We start from the raw sequence: 20,078 nt of genomic DNA, 5'->3' as shown, positions 1-20,078 counted from the left end.
TGGTTTCCTCTATAATGCCATATTTAAAAAAGTGACCCATTTTTACCCATTTCCCTGTGAAGGTATGGTGATGAGAACTAGCTCACGGGATAGAGCAGTTAAAAATAGGGTAGGTTGTTTGAAACAGCCGTTGCCGTTGCTCTGTTTTGCTCTAAAATGCACCGTTTTCGAGATATTTGCACTTTTGTGTTCTCAATGCTGTGCTACTGGAAGCGCCATCTACCAGGCTTGAAATCTGTGGCCCAGGAGGACGATTATTAACCCTGTGAATCCTAGATCACATTTTTAATTTTACTGTTAGTACCTTAAGACGATTTTATTTAACATACTAATGATCTGTGGCAGTGAAGGTTAACTAAGATATTAATCCATTTGCAGGGATGACGAGGGGTCGCAACAGGAGCAGCCAACAGAGAGATATGTGTTTGTTTTTACTGCCGTGTGTCACCATATCCCGCCCCACTATACCACACATCCCCCCCAGTCCCTCTCTACTCACCAGTCTTCGAAATGACCTAACATTATCTTTCCAAAGCCACGAAGTGCAGATGTTGATACAAATATACGTGAAATACAATTATGTTTGAGTTTCTTTCCTAACCAGAGCATGTCATTAAATAAATAACCGCAATCTTGTACAATTACCCTTTTTTAATATTAACAGGCTTAAATATTAGCCGTAAATAACAAGATTACTTAGATAAGCATCCTGTGAAAATGCTCTGAGTACATAATGGGTGAACTGAGGACACCAGAATTTAAGAACAAACCAAAGAAAAGCCAGCGAACTCAGGCATGACCAAAAGCACCTCACCGGGCCTCCCTAGCATTGGAGTACTGGATATGTTGGTACTCCACTATCTGTGTAAGTCATGAAAGCTCAGTAATACCCTTAAGACAAACTACTATATGAAAATCTGGTTGGAAAATGAGAAAGCTTTGAAGTGCATTGACACCGAGAGCTGAAATAAAACTCAAAATGTCGTCTATTGTATGAAAAGGAACCGATCAAGCCAGTCACTACTCAGATGCCGTAACTCTACCGGACAGCGCTAGCCTGAAGGTTCCATTGTATTCGTCAGTGAAATCTGGAATGCTGATCCCTCAGCCTACTACTACTACTGCTACTAGTGATGATGATGAAAATAATAATAACAGTAAATTCCCAGCCCAAAAGCAGTCAAGATACAGTGGGTTCCCAGCACCTACAACACTCCAAAATCTCCTGACCTAAAGGCTCGTGGCCAATGAAGTGCAATATTTTCTCACAATAGGACAAAATCAGTTCACGTTTAAGAACGCTGTACATAGAATGAATAAAATGCTAGTTCATGGAATACAGGAGTCTGCCACAACTCTTCATTCGGGGAAAAAATGGTTAAAGAAAAAAACCCAGGCAGAGACGAACAGAAGTAGGCTGTGGTATCAGACTGTTGATGTACCATTGATGTTTTCACTGCTTTTTCCTCTCATATACAAAATGAAACTAAAGCTTTAGTAATTCCCAAATACGCACATCATTGTTAACTGACGTGATCTGGTACGAATATGGCTGAAAACTAAATGTGTAATGACAAAAACGACCAGAAAACAGCAATCGTTTTTTCTGCTACTAGGGGGTGTTATAACAGCCAACCGAGAAAGCCCGATGAAGCTACGTGTTTGGCCAGGTTTATGTATCTGTCTATCAGTCTGTCTCCCTACCTGCCTACCTGTCTGCCTGTCTGTCTGCCTTTGTCTTCCTGCCTGTCTGTTAGCAAAATTATCGGGAAAAGTCAGCCGATTATCCTATTCTTTATTTAGATTTTGAATAAACCATTCCGTACAAGCCCTTACAATCTGGGGAACGTTGTCGCTGGAAGCTGAGCAAGGAGAGTCAGCGGACAGTGACTAATTTTTCCCAGTTACCCATCCATTTTACTGGTTTTCCCTGAAGAGAAAGCCAACCCCGACTTAGTCTGTGGCGTCACAAAAGGTGCGCGGGGAAGTCATGCGAGCAGATCATCTCTGTCGTTAGACTCTGAATTAGGTTGGGATGAAGTAATTCGATATTTACAGCATTCAGTAAAAGGCCAGAGCAACAAGGATAAAGGTTCGGCCACCCGTCATGTCCGAGACAGACTCATCAGTTTCGAAGCATTGTGACGAAGAAGCAATAAACAGTAGGTCAGAGGTAGACTCCATGGAGAGAGTGCGTCGGTACATCACGTCTACACGATTATTTAATTATCTGTTACCATACTCTAAAATCACAGGTGTTTAGTGATAAAGGGAACTGGATTTTGAACCGATTGTGAGGCACGAGTGTTGTTGGCATCACTTCATAAGCTGGTGGTTAGATTTTGCTGGATTTTCCCGCCATTGTCCACTTGCCTGTGATCTCACCTTGTTCCCGCTGCACCCTCCAAAGGTATGCTGTTTGGATTTTACTACAGTCGCGGCGCACGACTCTGAGGTTGTCATTATCGTACCCTGGACATTTACCATTCAAAAGTGCGACCGATTGCATATTATATTATGTACGAATCAAAATATTAACCACGAATATATTATCCACGAATATTATTATACACGAACATATTATACACGAATCACATGCGTCTCATATAATACACGAAATCAGACGTACTTTTGAATAGTAGTTGCCAGGACACGATAATAACAACCTCAGAGTCGCGCGCCGCGACTATAATTCTGTACTCGTTTTACTTTAACTTGGCTCAAAATTTTCATCCCTCCAACCTGAATACTGAGTTGTTGCAATAGATTAATGCTAGAAAATGTGTCACAAAAAAGTGGTATGGAAAGGGAGCCGGAGCGTTGTCCGTTTCTGCCAATGACCCATGTGAAGTAAGCTGCAAAAGGACGAAAATTTAGACCACTTTACGATGAAAAAGTAATAAACTGCGTGATACAGTGATAATCTAGGACGTTGTGGATGGTTGAGAAGTTTGTGGTTTGCAATAGAGGGACAGGAAGACAGAGAGATAGACAGATAGAAGAAAGACAGACGCAGAGTACGGAGACAGACAAGGGAAAAGAATTGTGGCGTTATTATTAGTGTAGTTGACTTCATAGCACATTACATTTGTGCCCTAACTTTAATAGCATGTCTTCTCATGTACAGCCAAGGTCATTGACGAGTAGTGAACTTACAGACAGAAACACACACACACACACACACACACACACACACACACACACACACACACACACACACACACACACACACACACACACACACACACACACACACACACACACACACACACACACACACAAACACACACACAAACACACACACAAACACACACACACAAACACACACATATTTAACCACTGACCCCCCTCCTCCCACACACACAGGTAGTCTATGACGGGACTTGCTAATGGGGATGTTTGTGTGTGTGTGTGTGTGTGTGTGTGTGTCCTCGGTGGTGTGGTGAGGTGGGGAGGTTGCCATGGTAACACAGACTCTCTGCACCTGCCAAGCTAAGACTATGCATATTGCCCACTGAGTCTTGCATTTTATATAAAACATCTTTGTACTCATATATAATTCCAGTATTACTGTTTTTTCGTCACAATTCGGTAGAACATACTCGGATATAATTTAAAAAAAAAGATATGTAAATATTAAAGTTTTCTGTGGCAAGAAATGAAGTGAAAAATGTGTTTGGTGGTGGGATGGAGTGGGTGTTAAGCGGTGCATTGAGGTGCGACACATATGCACTCACAGGCACATATTTACACACACACACACACACACACACACACACACACACACACACACACACACACACACACACACACACAAGCCACACTGAACCACAGTCATACAAAAGGTCAGTCACACATCAAAACCACTCTCACCCACCCACTCACACACACACGTTGACCCACCAACACACACACCCACCCACCCACCCACACACACACACACACACACACACACACACACACACACACACACACACACACACACACACACACACACACACACACACACACACACACACACACACACACACACACACACACACACACACACACACACACACACAAACTCTCTCTCTCACACACACACACACACACACACACACACACACACACACACACACACACACACACACACACACACACACACACACAAGCATTCTAAGAGGGAACTTCTTAATGGGGAAGGGAGTCTGCGTGAGTAATTGCAGTGGTGTGAAGTGTGGAGAGGTTACTATGGTAACACATAGAAGTCTCGCTCTATCCAAGGCAAGACTATGAGTATTCTCCACTATACTCTTTTAACTTGGCCTAAAACTCCCATCTTTCCATCCTGAATGCTGAGTTGTAGCAATAGATGAACACTGTAATTTGATGCTGGTCTCGAAGAAGTGCTGTGGAAAGGTTGTAGAGCCATAACAGTGTTTTTTCTGCCACTAAACTACGTGAACTAAGATTAAAAAAAAAAAAAAGACGAAAATGTGGGCCAGGTCAAAGTGAAAAGAGTATATCTCCAGCAGTTTATATAGAATGCACTTGTACGAATATTTTTATCAATAGTTACCGTTTTTTCTCCCGTCAAAATACGTAAGAACAATGTCGATTCAAAAGTTTTTGAAAAGATCCAGGAATACTAGAGTTCTCTGTGGTAAGAAATGAAGGAAGAAAAGTGTGTCTGGTGTTGGCGGAGCATTGCGGTGAGATGTGCAGGAACACGCATGCCTGCACACACACACACACACACACACACACACAAAACACACGAAACAGAACCCACACAATCCCCCAAACACACCATAAACAGAACCCACACAACCCCCAAAATACACTCCAAATAGAACCTCCAAACTCCCCAAACACACCTCAAAACACCCCAGACAAAACCCACACAACCCCCCCAAACACACCACGAGCGGAATCCACGCAACCCCCCCAAACACAGCCTAAACGCACCCCAAACAGAACCCACACAACCCCGAAACAGAACCCAAACAACACCCCAAACACACCCCAAACAGAACATACACGTCACAAACACACCCCAGACAGAACCCACATAATCCCCAAACACACCGTAAACAGAAACCACACAATCCCCCCAAAACACACCAAACAAAACCACCTCTCTCTCTCTCTCTCTCTCTCTCTCTCATCAGTACCTCCACGCGAAGGAGTGTCCATAGTGTTTGTGGTAAATGTCTACAGCAATACAAGATACGGATCAGGTAAAAAGTCTACGGAAAAGGCGATTCAAGTTTCACTACCGAAATTTTACTATGAGGGATGAATCGGACTCGGGAGGGGGGATGTATGGGACTGTTTTTTGGGTGTAGTAGGTGTATGTATGGAGTGTATCTGGGATGTATAGTATACATCCCAAGTACACGCCAAACAAACCCCAAACACACCCCAAACAAAACCCAAAACCCCTCCAAACACACCCCAACACACCCGAAACAGAACCCAAATAACCACCAAATACCATCCCAAATAGAACCCACACGACCCGCGCAGACACACCAAAATCACTCATCAAACAGAACTCACACAACCACCCCAAACACACCCTAAACGGAGCCCACAAAACCCATAAAACACACACCAAACAGAACCCACACAACTCCCAAACACACCCGAACCAGAACCCACACAACCCCACAAACACACCCCAAACAGAACCCTCACAACCCCTCCAAACACACCGAAAACAGAACCCACACAATCCCCAAAAAACACCGCAAGCAGAACCCACACAACCCCTCCAAAACACCCTAAACAGAACCCAAAAAACATGTCAAAATACAACTCCAAAAGAACCCACAAACCCATCCCGAAACACACCCTCAACACACTCCAAAATGAACCGAATAACCCCCCGAAAACATCCAAAATAGAACCCACACAACTCCCGCAGAGACACCCCCAAACAGAACTCAAACAATCCCCCAAAACACACCCCAACCAAAACCCACGCAACCCCCCCCCCAAACACACTCTAAACAAAACTCAGAAAATTCCAAAAACAGGACCCATACAACCCCAAAATACACCCAAACAGAACCCACACAACCCCCAAAACATACCCCAAAAAGAACCAACAAAACCCGCCAAACACACCCCAAATAGAACCCACACAAATCCCTCAAACACACCCCAAACAGAACCCACAAAACACCCCCAAACACACCAAAAACAGAACCCACACAACCACCCAAACAAACCCCAAACACACCCTAAACACACCCCAAAAAGAATGTACAACCTCCCCAACACACCCAAACAGAAACCACACGACCCCCCCGAAGACACCACAAATAGAGCCCACACAACCCCCCCAAACACACCACAACAGAACCAACACAACCCCACCAAACACACCCCAAACAGAGCCCTAAAAACCGCAAAAGCACCGGAAACACACCTCAATTAGAACCTAAACAACCCCCCCAAACACACCCCAAATAGAACCCTCTCTATCTCTCTCTCCCCCTCTCTCTCTCCCTCTCTCTCTCTCTCTCTCTCTCTCTCTCTCTCTCTCTCTCTCTCTCTCTCTCTCTCTCTCTCTCTCTCTCCCTCTCTCTCTCTCTCTCTTTCTCTCTCTCATCAGTACCACCACGTGAAGGTGTGTCTATAGTGTTTGTGGTAAAATTCTAGACATACAAGACACGGTTCAGATAAAAAGTCTACGGATAAAGCGACCCAAGTTTCACTTACTAAATTTTACTGTGAGAGGTGTATCGGACTCGGGAGGGGGGGTGTATAAGACAGTTTTTCGGGTGTAGTAGGTGTATGTATGGAGTGTATCTGGGTTGTGTTTGGGGTGTGTGTTTGCGGTGTGTATGGAGTGTATATGGGATGTATAGTGCACACGCCAAGTACACGCCAAACTAACCCCAGACACAACCCAAACAGAACCCACTGAACATATCCCAAAAGAACCCACACAAGCCCCCAAACACACCTCAAACAGAACCGGCACAATCCCCCCAAACACAACCCAAACGAACAGCAAACAATACCCACATAACCTCCACAAACACATCCCAAACACAATCCACAAACATTCCAAACACATCCCAAACACACCGGAAGCAGAACCACACAACCCTCACAACAGAGCCCACACAACCTCCCAAACACACCCCAAACAGAACACTCACAACCCACTCAAACACACCGAAAACAGAACCCACACAATCCCCCTCCCCCCCCGAAAAAAAAAACAATACCGCAAACACAACCCACTCAACGCCCAAAAATCACCCAAACCAAAACTCACACAACTCCCCCAAATACACCCCAACAGAACCCACAAACTCCCCTAAGCACACCCCACCACACCCAAACAGAACCCAAATACCGCTCCCAAAAAGACCCCCAATAAAACTCACACTACCTCCCCATACACACCAAAAACACACCCCAAAAATAACTCACACAATCCCTCCAAACGCACCCCAAACACACTCGAAACAGAACACACGCAGCCCCACAAAAATACCCCCCACACACCCCAAACAGAACCCAGGCAACCCACCCAAACACACCTCGAACAGGACCCATGCAATCCCCCCAAACATCCCAAAAACACCCACAAAAGAAACCCACACAACCCCCAAAATACACCCCAAACAGAACACACACAACATCCCAAACACACCCCAAACAGAACCAACACCCCCCCAAAAAAAAATACCCTATACAAACCCCAAACGGAACCCAGACAACCACCCCAAACACATCCAAACAGAACCCACACAACCCCCAAAAAAATACGCTATACACACCTCAAACTGAACCCACACAATCCACCCCAAACCCACCAAAAAGAGAACCCACAAAACCCCCCCAAATACACTCCAAACAGAACCCATAAAACACCCCCAAACACATCAAAAACAAAGAACCCACAAAACCCCCCAAACACACCCCAAACACAACCCACACAACCCGACGAAACACACACCAAAAATAACACACACAACCCCCCAAACACGACCCAAACACGCACCAAACAGAACCCACACAACCAACCCAAAAACACCCAAACAGAACCCACACAACCCCATCAAACACACCCCAAACACAACCCACACAACCCGACGAAACACACACCAACATAACCCACACAACCCCCCAAACACAACCCAAATACACTCCAAACAGAACCCTCAAACCCCCCCCAAACACACCATAAACACACGCCAAACAGGACGCAAACAATACCCCCAAAAACACACCAGACACACCCCAAACAGAGCCCACACAATCCCCCCAAACACACCAGAAACAGAACCAACACAACACCACCAAATACACCCCAGAAAGAGCCCACACAACCCCCCAAAAGCACCCAAAACACACCCCAAAAAGAATCCACACAACCTCCCCAAACACACACCAAACAGAACCCAGAGAACCTCCCAAACACAGCCAAAACAGAACCCACACAACCCCCCCAAACGCACCCCAAACAGATGCCACAAAACTCCCAAAACAGAACTCACACATCCCCCAAACACACCCCAAACAGAATCAACACAAACCCCCCAAACATACCCCAAGCAGAAGACACAGAACGCCCCCAAACACACCAAAAACAGACACAACCCCCCCAAACACACCCCAAATAGAACCCACACAACCCCCCAAACACACCCCAAACAGAACCCACACAACCCCACCAAACACACCCCAAACACAACCCACACAACCCCCCAAACGCACCCTAAATGCACCCCAATCACGCCCCAAACAGAACCCACACAACCCCCTCAAACACACCCAGACAGAACCCACACAACCCCCCCAAACACATCCCAAACAGAGCCCACACAACCCCCCAAAAGCACCCCAAACACACCCCAAACAAAGCCCACACGATCCCCCAAAAGCACCCGAAAGATACTCCAAACAGAACCCACACAACCCCCCCAAACACACCCGAAACAGAACTTCTCTCTCTCTCTCTCTCTCTCTCTCTCTCTCTCTCTCTCTCTCTCTCTCTCTCTCCCATCACTGCCACCACGTGAAGGAGTGTCTATAGTGTTTGTGGTAAAAGCCTACAGACAAACAAGGTACGGTTCAGTGCCTCTAAGGCCCATGCACGACGACCCGTTGCCTTGTCTTAGGGCTGACTTAAGTTTCGTGCATTGGTCTTAGCTAAGGCTGGCCTTAACTGTAGGGAATGTTTTGGGGGAAATCTAGTGAGTCAGCTGCGACCCTGCCGACCAATCAGACGGCAGAACACAAACACTGGGCCAATCACAGACCTTCATGAATCAGCTGGGGGTGAGAGGCGAGAGGAGTGTTTATGTTACCGTCATAGTGGGAAACCCGTCGCTGTATAGAATGCCTAGGTAAACTTCAAGCCAAGGTATAGGATAGAATCATCTGTACACATTTCCTTGGTATTCTGTAGATTACCGTGTTCATTTTAGGCAACGTGAGAAACGACCAAACTGCAGCAAACCGGCAAACTGTGAACCCAGTCATTTCAGTACGTTAGGTTAATTTAGGCTGCGGTTAGTTTTAGCTGGGATGGTCTAGCCTACGTTTAAGTTCGATTACTGTAGGTTAGGTTAGGTTAATTTAGTTAAGTGCTTAACATAACGTTCTTCTAAATTAACCTAACCTAACCTAACCCAACCTACAGTATCCCAGCCTAACCCCCTGTTGTTTATTACATTATACTTTGCCATAAAAATGTTAGACATTCTACAGAATACCTATGCATTCTACTAAAGTCCCAGGTTAGGTAAAATATATACAGTCAGAATGAAATAAACTTATACTTTGCCAAAAAAAACTTGGTCATTCTATAGAATTCCTAGGCGTTCTATACAATACCTTATTTTCACAAATTGGTGTAACAAAAACACAACAGTCAAGGATAAGCAAGTGAAGTGCCGGTAATTAATTGAAAATGTTGGGTGCAATGAAAAGACGTCCCAATATTAGTGATGAAGAGCAATACACCCACACAACCTTTAAAACAGTAAGATGAGAGGGTTTAGGAGTAAAGAAACAAAATAGCAATATGAATGGGAACTTATTATGTTTGCCATGTTTTACCTAACCATTGTCTAACTTTAAACAAAGTAATCAGCAACCACAGTTACCTGGCATAAAATGTCACCATAGACGCCTTGGTTCAGGGATCTCTGGTGGTTGGAATTAGCCCAGATAAAGACAGCGTGAGTGCTGCCAGGATATCTGTAATTACAGCTCAGTATCATTTTGTTGCTATCACAAACAACTTGCACAGCCAGTGAATGAAACCGTTTGCAGCTGACAAATACATGTTTTTTGTGATCTGGGGCCTTAATTGGTATTAGGGTTCAACCCATTGCTCCAAGCACTTTAGGAAGTTAGGAATAATGATGGATTATCACCAATCCATAATATGGCTGCATGGCTTAGTAGAAGGAAAATAAAGACCATAAGAAACACACAAACATCAAGAAAAGGGAGTAGAACAAAAGACAGAGGAGGGCAGTAAGGAAGAAAGTCTGGAGACAAAAAGGCCCCTTTTAGTTGCCCCTTACAAGCAGGGAAACTGGAGATGTATTCTTCCCCTCCCTTCCCATGGGAACCCAAATACTTTAGGAAATTTATTTATTCTGTGGAAACCCTCGTCTCTGTCCTTCTCAGCAAACCACTGGGCATCTTAATTTTTCTCAGTAATTTTCTGTATAAACTATCTGTCACACGTGATATCACTTTGCATACACTTGACTCATGAATACCACCCTCCAACAACACTCTGAAAATTCCCACTAGCGTAGAACATCTGGGTTGCCAAAAATTGTTGTGTAGGCAAGAATGTCATGGCAGAGTAACGTGACACTCCCAATATGAGGCTCAAGTTCCGATAAAAGAAAAAATTCGCTCCTGGGGAGGCGATATTGTCTCAAAACATGTTCATCATTTATGTTACAGGGGTTCAGTGGCTCCAAGAAACCTCCATTCCCTTCGCAAAGCACGATATAGTTCACAGGGAACTCATCAACTCCATGCCGAGGCAAACAATAACAAGTTGGGTCCGGTTTGTGCTACAGAGAATATCAAATCGGAGTTACTTTATTTACGGGTCTCAATACGGTAAGACTGCTCCGACCCAGCCTCAGCGGCTGAGGCGGCCTTACCGAGGATTACCCTCCTGTTGGTGCTTCGTGCATGGGCCTTAGCGACCCACGGCCTTAAACTACCCGACTTAAGGCCGTGTGTAGCCTTAAGGCCGTTTGTGCATCCGGGCACAGGTAAAAAGTCTACGGAAAAAGCGACCCAAGTTTAACTTCCGATATTTTACTCTGAAGCATGTCGGACTCGGAGGGGTGGGGAGGATAAGGTCTATCTATCTATCTATAGCCCGACGCCCTAATCCCGCAAAGGGTGGCCGCAGACAAAACGCCTCCAAGTCACTCTGTCACCCACCATTTGACTCCCCTCCCCCCAACTCACCCCCCCCTCCCTCACATACCTCTCAACTCCATCCCTCCACCTCATCCTCGGTCTACCCCTCCCTCTCCCTCCCTCCACCTCACCTACATACACCCTCTTAGTCAGTCTTTCATTCTCCATCCTCTCCACATGTCCAAACCACCTCAGTGTATTTCTCCTAATCTTTTCAACCACATCCACATCTACCCCACAACGTTCCTTCACTTCTTCATTCGTCAACCTGTCCCTCCATGTCACTCCACATGCTCCTCTCAAGTAACTCATTTCCACTGCTCTCACTCTTGACTTGTTCCCCTCTTGCAAGGTCCACGCCTCGCTTCCATACGTCAGGAGTAGGGATCACAATACCATCATGCAGTGACTTCTTAACTTCCATACTCACCTCCCTATTTCTCATCACTGCTTTCAGTGTGCCAACAGCCTTCCTTCCCTGCTGTACCCTTTCACGTACTTCATCCCCCAAAGTTCCATCCTTACTCATCACACTACCCAAGTACTTGAATGCACTCACATTCTCCATATCCTCACCATCCAACCTCACTGCACACTCTGTGACTTCATTCCTCTCAAACACCATAACTTTACTTTTGTTTACATTAACTTTCAGCTTCCTCCTCCTACACACTGTCCCAAATTCATTCACCAAACCTTGCAACTCCCATTCATCTTCACTCAACAATACTGTATCATCAGCAAACAGCAACACCGGAAGCTTCCAAATCTCACCCTCATTCATTAGGGCCACCCCCACATCCACTGCCCTACCTTGTACCTCCTTTACGACCCCATCCATATATATATTAAACAGCCATGGAGACATTACACACCCCTGTTTCAGTCCCACATTGAGATCAAAGAACTCACTCAGCTCACCATCCACTCGCACCGTAGCCCTAGCTCCCTCGTACATACTCTTCACAGCACTCAACAATTTCCCCTCCACTCCATATATTCTTAATACCTTCCACATACCTTTCCTATCTATTCTGTCATAAGCTTTCTCCAAGTCCAAATTTATTGGAGCTAAATGCGGGACACTATCGCGCGCGCGCATGCGTGCGTGCGTGCGTGTGTGTGTGTGTGTGTGTATATATATATATATATATATATATATATATATATATATATATATATATATATATATATATATATATATGAGTATATTGACGCATGTGAGTGACAGCGACCGCTGCTGCGCTACACCTCACCCTGAGACTGCTAATCAATCACTAACGTCTCATACGAACTGCAAACATACTGTACGGTACAGTGAATGGGCCGACCTAAGTTACCAGTAAATGAGTATTACAGATTTTATAATTCGGTATTTCATTTGGTTAGGATAATGAATAATTTCTCTAATTCATCCTAATTTCATAAGAGAAGGTCATGTTATATCTAATGCAATAGCAATTTTCTAAAAGCGGGACATTTAAGAATTTGCTTAAAGAGCAGGACACTTTAGTCACAATTTAAAAAGCGGGACAGACGTCCAAAAAGCGGGAGTGTCCCGCCTAAAAGCGGGACTCTGGTCACCTTAGGGGAGGAGGGTATAAGGCATTTTTTTCGAGGGGAGGGGTGTATTAGGTGTATGTAAGGAGTGTATTTGGGTTGTGTTTAGAGTGTGTGCTTGGGGGGGGGGGTGGAGTGTATCTCGGGTGTGTTTGGGGTGTGTGCTTGGGGTGTGCATGGAGTGCATCTAGGGTGTGTTTGGGGTGTGTGCTTTGGGTATGCATGAAGTGTATCTGGGGTGTGTTTGGAGTGTGTGCTTGGGGTGTGTATGAAGTGTATCTAGGGTGTGTTTGGGGTGTTTGCTTGGAGTGTGTATGAAGTGTATCTGGGGTGTGTTTGGGGTGTGTGCTTGGGGTGTGTATGGAGTGTATCTAGGGTGTGTTTGGAGTGTGTGTGGAATGTATCCGGGGTGTGTGTTTGGAGTGTGTGCTTGGGGTGTGCATGGAGTGTATCTGGAGTGTGTTTGAGGTGTGTTTGCGGTTGCATTTCGGGTGTGTTTTGGGGGTTGTGTGGGTTCTGTTTGGATTCTGTTTGGGGTGTGTTTTGGGTGTGTTTTGAGGGGTTGTGTGGGTTCTGCTTTGGGTGTGTTTTGAGGGGTTGTGTGGGTTCTGCTTTGGGTGTGTTTGAGGGGTTGTGTGGGTTCTGTTTAGGGTGTGTTTTGGCGGTTGTGTGGTTTCTGTTTGGGGTGTTTTGGGGGATTGTGTGGGTTCCGTTTGTTGTGTGTTTTGGGGGGTTGTGTGGATTCTGTTTAGCGAGTGTTTTGGGGGGTTGTGTGGGTTCTGTTTGGGGTGTGTGGGGGGTTTCTGTGGGGTGTGTTTGGGGTTTATTTTGAGTGTTTGGGGGTGTATTTTGGGTGTATTGTGGGTGTGTTTGAGGTGTCTCTGGTGTAATTAAGGTGTTCTTTGGGTGTATACTATACATCCCAGATACACTCCCACTGCACACCCCAAACACACACCCCGGGCAACCCACAACTCAGATACATCCCGGACGCACCCAAAACACACCCCCCAAACAGAACCCATATACACTACATACACAAACCTAATACAACCAAAAAACATCCTCATACACTGCCCTCGACCCCCCCCGATCCCCCCACACATCCCTCAGACTAAAATTTTGGAAGCGGAACGTGAGTCGCGTTTTACGTAGACTTTTACTCTGAACCGTGGCTGGTATGTCCATAGACTTTTACCACAAACACTATAGACGCCTTCATGTGGTGGCACTAGTGTGTGTGTGTGTGTGTGTGTGTGTGTGTGTGTGTGTGTGTGTGTGTGTGTGTGTGTGTGTGTGTGTGGGCGAGAGAGAGAGAGAGAGAGAGAGAGAGAGAGAGAGAGACAGACAGACAGACAGACAGACAGACAGAGACAGACAGACAGACAGACAGACAGACAGACAATCAGACAGACAATCAGACAGACAGACATACAGACAGAGACAGACAGACAGAGAGACAAACAGACAGACAGACAGACAGACAGAGAGACAGACAGACAGACAGACAGACAGACAGACAGAAGGAGACAGACAGAGTGGCAGGGTGTGGCTGGGGACGAGAGGCCAGAAGAGACGAGCTGGGGACGCGCCTGACGTATCATATTCTCTCGTCTGGCGCGTCCCCAGCCCGCCCGTCTCCCAGACCCTCGTCCCCAGCCACTCCACCCAGCCCTCCTCTCTCTCTCTCTCTCTCTCTCTCTGGATGGGTGACTATTAAAACGCGCGGGCACACACACACACACACACACACACACACACACAGACAACGGCCTTCCTCTCTCTCTCTCTCTCTCTCTAATGTGCCGTATTGTATGAAAACGTAGAGCTTTAAGATATGTATACACCTACATACGTACATACATACATACTCACGCACACACTACATACACACACGCACACACTTCATACACACGCACACACTTCATATACATACACACACGCAAACACTTCATACATACACGCACACTTCATACACACACGCACACATTTCATCACACACACACACACACACACAAACAAACACACACACACACACACACACACACACACACACACACAGAAACACACACACACACACACACACAGAAACACACACACACACACACACACACACACACACACACACACACACACAGAAACACACACACACACACACACACACACACACACACACACACAGAAACACACACACACACACACACACACACAAGTATTCTATGGTAGGACTTGTTGGTGGGGGAGTGTGTGTGTGTGTGTGTGTGTGTGTGTGTGTGTGTGTGTGTGTGTGTGTAACACACTCTAACCAAGCCGCACTCTAACCAAGGCAAGACTATGAATATTGTCCACAATACTCGTTTTACTCTAACTTGGCCTAAAACTCCTCTATTTCCGTCCTGAATGCTGAGTTGTAGCAATAGATGAATACTGGAGGATGATGCTGGTCACGAAGATGTGCTGAGGCAAGGTTGTAGAGCCATAGCATTGTTCTTTCTGCCACTGAACTACGTGAAATCAGCTGCAAAAAGAACGAAAATCTTGGCCAAGTGAAAGTCAAAAGAGTATATCTCCCGCAGATTTATATTGAATGATTTTGTAAGAACATTTATATCAACAGTTACATTTTTTTCCTTCATAATATGTAAGAACGACGTCAGAAACCAAGTTTTTGAAAAGATCCAGGAATGTAAGTGTTTTCTGGTGTAAGAAATTCAGGAGAAAAAGTGTTGTGGGTGTTGGCGGGAGCATTATGCGGTGAGATGTGCAGGCACACGCATGACTGTACACACACACACACACACACACACACATACATACACACACACACACACACACACACAATACTCTCTAATGGAACTTGCTTGGTGGGAAAATGTGTGTATGTAATTGCTGGTGGGTGTGGGGAGGGGGTTGCCATGCTAAAACACAGGCACCTTCCACCAGTCAATCAAAAGACTTCCTTTAGCGATAGATTTTTGGACAAGGCTGATTAACATCCTTTTGTACGTTTTTTATGCAGACTATGGTAAAGCTTTGGAAGCATTTATACAGCACAGGTGTAATAAGCAAAATAAATCGCCAAGGGACAGGTGCTAGGGGAGTTGTAGAATGAGCTTATAGCTGTAATTTTTATCAGAGCGTTCCATTAAGCTGTATGTATAGCTTATCAGACTTAACATGGCTGAGATCTTCATTTTAATGTGCTTATTTCCCAAAGCTGATTACAGGGCTGAAGAAGACAATACCACAGCTCTTCATCCCTCGCACAGCAACTTTTTCGTGACTAGCATCATATTGTATCCGTCACAGAGCTCTCGTGTCACAGCTCAGCTTTCAAGATGGAGAGATGGCAATTTTAGGCCAAGTTACTGCAAAGTGAAGTGCCATATCCATTCCATAACACCTTTTCGTGACTATACCAGTTCTTCCCTCTAACATGGGCCAGATTTATACATCCTGGTGTAGGTCATTTTACTCATTTTCACGTAGCCAGTGCTACAGGAAATGAAAAAATGGTATGGCTCTACATCCTTTACATGGCACTTCTTCGTGACTAGCATCATGTTTTGGTGTTCATCTATTGTTACAACTCAGCATTCAAGATGGAGAGATGGTACTTTTAGGTTCAGTTAGAAAAAAGAGAGTATTGTTCCATATTCTAGTGTTAATGTATCTTTACAGCTCAGCATTTAAGGTGAGGAGATGACAATATTAGGCAGTGAGCAAGTGAATAGAGTATGGTAAACATCTAAGTATAATTTCTGGACTTTGTTTGCCACGGTCCCTGATAGCTTCCTCTACGACGGTTTTCTCTTATGCACCCCAGGCTCCTATGACCCAATCCCAGCTGAATAAAATCGTCTGGAGTCTTGAATAAAAAAAGTATTAGGAGTGTTCTTGAGATCATTGAGGGTTAATTTATACAGCATTAACGCTACTCAGACACTTATAAATAGCTCACGAGTTGATGCATAATAGCCTCTGTGTATTAGCTAGAATAAAATAACTAGAGTTACCCCTGAAGCATGAGAGAGGTCTCCTTGCCCTCTAGTGGTTGTAAAAGTAGTTGGGTAAAGTTTCACACAAGTTTCTGGGCTGGACAAGCATGCAGCATTCCATTGGTCATTCAGTTGCCGTTGGACGATAAGAGGGGTGAAGTTGCAGTCGGCTCCGTCTCCTGATGTAGAGTGTTATGACGCATTTTACTGTTTTGGGATTAAATTTCGCTGTTTTTGCCATTAACATGATTCAGACATAGGACACAGAGGTATCTTGCTACCAACCAGGAAGTGTCATAGGTCAAATAGATCCAAAAAGATGAGGGAAACAGACGTAGTTTTGCTGGTTAGGGGATGGCGTGCTTAGGCTTCTCCTCTTGCTTTTGCAAGTGTTGGGTTTTGTTGTTTTTGCCGATTAAGGTGACTAAATTTAGGACACGGAGATATCTTAGCGGTCAGCCAGGAAGCGTTGTAGGCCAAAGAAATTGTAGAAAATAAGGGAAATGGATGTAATTTTTAATTGCTGTGTATTGTCACCTATAGCTATGGCCCTAACTGTCTAGTTATCTATGGCACAGACGTCCTCATCCCGTAAGGGGTGGCCAAGCAAACAAATCGCCTCCATGTCGCCCTGTACACTGTCATTTCGCTGCCCTTCCCCCATCTTACACCCGCCTCTGTCGTATACATCTTTACTCCATCCCTCCATCCCATCCCCTTCACTATACTCATTTTACACTTACTTGGCCTAATATTGCAATCTCTTCATCTCGAATGCTTAGTTGTAACAATAGAATATTATGCTAGTCACGAAGAAGTGCTGTTTCAAAAACGCAACTGAGACACGTGAAAAACTGCAAATGGACGAAAATTTGGGCCAAGTTAAAGTGAAAGGAGTAGAGTACAGAATCCTCCTAGATAACATAAAAGTTTCCGGATTAAAAAGAACTAGGAAAAAATCATCATCATCATTATCATCATCATCATCAAAATCACCACTACCACCACCACCACCACCACCACAACCAATATAATAGCCATCATCATCATCGTCATCATCATCATCATCATCATCATCATCATCGTCGTCATCATCATCATCATCATCATCATCATCATCATCATCATCATCTATCTACTACTACTATCTACTGTCAGACACCTCAGTCATCATCATCATCATCATTAAATTTTTTCATTCCTTCACTCATACAAACATGCAGACAGTTTGAATTACACACTGGTATACGCACACAGTAAGTACGCACAGAGCACGCACACAAGTACGCACACAGAGAACGCACACTAACACGCACACATTGAATACACACACACTGAACACGCACGCACTAAACACGCACGCACTAAACACGCACACGTTGTACACGCACACGTTCTACACGCACACGCTGTACACGCACACACTGTACACGCACCTCAATAAACACGCAAACACGTACACACTGAACACTTAAACACACCTGAACATGCACACACTGAACACGCAGCCAATTTGGACTACGTACACACACCTGGATGTACGCTCATACCGATGTACGCACACGCTGCGGCATGTACGCACTATACACGCGTCACGGACGAGGCAATACACGCTAATGCACGAACGCATATTCATTCACGCAAACACTAATACCACAAGCAATTGATCAGAGCATGCACGCACACTAATACACGCACACAGTCACACACAGGCACTGATAAGCACGCACACTCAGATACGAGCACATAGATACACGCACACAATGATGCACACTCTCACAGGTTCACGCACATACTGATACACACACACACACACACACACACACACACACACACACACACACACACACACAGCCACTACACATGCGGTGGATCAATTTTAGCTGACGTTTCGGAGTCGGGGATAGAGAGAGAGATAGGAAAGAGAGAGAGAGAGAGAGAGAGAGAGAGAGAGAGAGAGAGAGAGAGAGAGAGAGAGAGGGAGAGGGTAAAAAAATGAGGTAAGTCAGGCGGGAGAGGAGGAGGGTAGATTGTTGTTCGTGTTCCTCCTCGAAATTCCCCTATTTGTCAACGCGATATGATGGCCGGGGATACTGTAGAGATGGAAGGCAAAAGTGGCAGGAGATAAATTATATAAAATGGTGAGCTATTAAACTTACCTGTATCGAATCGTTCGTATCGTATCTTTCATAAAGGATCTAACATGCTTGCATGCGTCGTCGGCCTTGGTCACCTAATGGCGGCTCGCCACACTTCACGATCTTTGCGTTTCCCTTCATTCACTCCCCTATCCCTGAGGTCACACAGCATGACCTCGTCCCAGGCCTTTTTCGGTCTACCTCTCGCAAACCTACCTTCCGACGTTCACACCTCTTTCCTCACCCAATTGTCCTCCCCTCCATCCTCTCCACATGTCCTAACCATCTCTCAATCTATCGCTCCCCATCACAACACCGCTAATACACTCCTATCCCATCCTTCCTCTTTAACTCTTCAATAGTAAATCTTAGCCCCCCCCATTGGTTACACACGTCTCCAGGCCTTGCATTCAAGGAGGCACTTCACATTCATTAAATTACAGTTATTTCTGAAAGAAATGTGTTGATCATTGTGTAAGCTCTTGGTTAGGTAAAGATTCGTTTATTCCCCTGAACCAGAGTGACATCATTCTTATTTTATTCTTATTGTTATCAAACGATTTTATTCAGCTTGACGAGCAGCCTCCTCGTACTAAAGATTTTTATAGTACTGTATCTGGACTCCTTCGGTATGAAAAGTGTACCCAAGTTGAATAAAATCATCAGGCTGTGGCAAGAATAAGAAATGAATTACTTTTTCCTGGCTGAATAGGTTAACGCTAACATGATCATTCTGCCCCAGTATTATCCGCTATTTTATTCAGCTTCTCAGATAACTGAATTTTTGGTAGCCGCGGGCGGTGACAAGATGAGGCTTTGACCATAATGAAGAGCTTTCAGGTTGACTCTCATGAGACTGTACCGTTCACATATTTGCATAAAGATTGTGATTTACACTCCCTTCCTTGATCAGGGCATGCGTTCTGACGTCGTGCGTTGTGTGAATCTGATGTGGGGAGGGGGTGAAGAT

This window comes from Coenobita brevimanus, chromosome 75, assembly GCF_032717465.1.
Source record: "Coenobita brevimanus isolate Jiangsu-jjx chromosome 75, ASM3271746v2, whole genome shotgun sequence".
Classification (NCBI taxonomy): Eukaryota; Metazoa; Arthropoda; class Malacostraca; order Decapoda; family Coenobitidae; genus Coenobita; species Coenobita brevimanus.
Note: the sequence above shows the minus strand (reverse complement) of the source record.